Source organism: Trypanosoma cruzi (assembly GCF_000209065.1).
Source record: "Trypanosoma cruzi strain CL Brener chromosome Unknown tcruzi_1047053489683, whole genome shotgun sequence".
NCBI classification, from domain to species: Eukaryota; Euglenozoa; class Kinetoplastea; order Trypanosomatida; family Trypanosomatidae; genus Trypanosoma; species Trypanosoma cruzi.
The window spans coordinates 1-593 of record NW_891057.1 but is presented as its reverse complement, the minus strand read 5'-3'; the positions used below and the strand labels follow the sequence as shown (position 1 = coordinate 593).

The window sequence follows — 593 nt, the reverse complement described above, 5'->3', positions numbered from 1 at the left end:
CTCCCTCCCACTTCCTGCTATTGTTGTCGTTTTTCTTTCTTGCGCAACGGCGCGCACGTAACATCCTGCCCTGTCTGGCGCCCTGCCTGTGCAAACGGTTGGTGGCGGGCCCGCCCGAAAGCGCAAGAGAGAGAAAGAGAAAGAGAGGGCCGAATTGCCCGGAGGTGGGTTGTGGTGGGCGCACGCCGCTGCTGATGGAAGCAACCAACTCTTGTGCGCGAGGGCGCGTGGCCCCGTGAACGCGCTTGCGTGATGGCCAAAAACAAACTCAACAGGTCTGACAGCCGCCCCGCCCGCCGCAACCTCGCCGGCTGGCCCCCGCGCCTCCCCTCGCATGGCCAGGAAAGGCGCGTCTTGAGACCCACCGCTCCGTGACGCTGGGCGCTTGGGTGCATCGGCGCCCCGAGAAAGAGACACGCCGGTCGTGAAGCGCAGCGACCTTTGGGCCGGTGGCGCGCTGTCGGTGCCGCGCGTGGCGCCACTGCCCGGTTGCGCGAGAGTTTGCGGTGACGGTGCGCGCGTCGAGGCTCCCTCCCCAGTTCGGGAAACGATGGGAAAAAACAAAACCAAAGAGGACGCGCACGGGTGAGAGA

General features: G+C 65.6%; 2 non-coding genes across 2 annotated transcripts; both read left to right on the top strand.

Moving 5' to 3' along the window:
* Positions 1 to 192: 192 nt before the first annotated feature.
* Tc00.1047053489683.20 lies at positions 193 to 282 on the top strand. Its single transcript, XR_008255019.1, has one exon. It is a non-coding gene; the product is annotated as a C/D small nucleolar RNA (snoRNA), TB11C4C3 (small nucleolar RNA).
* A 146-nt stretch (positions 283 to 428) lies between these two features.
* On the top strand, positions 429 to 500 carry Tc00.1047053489683.10. The gene has a single exon (XR_008255018.1). It is a non-coding gene; the product is annotated as an H/ACA snoRNA, TC11C4H3 (small nucleolar RNA).
* Positions 501 to 593: the final 93 nt, after the last annotated feature.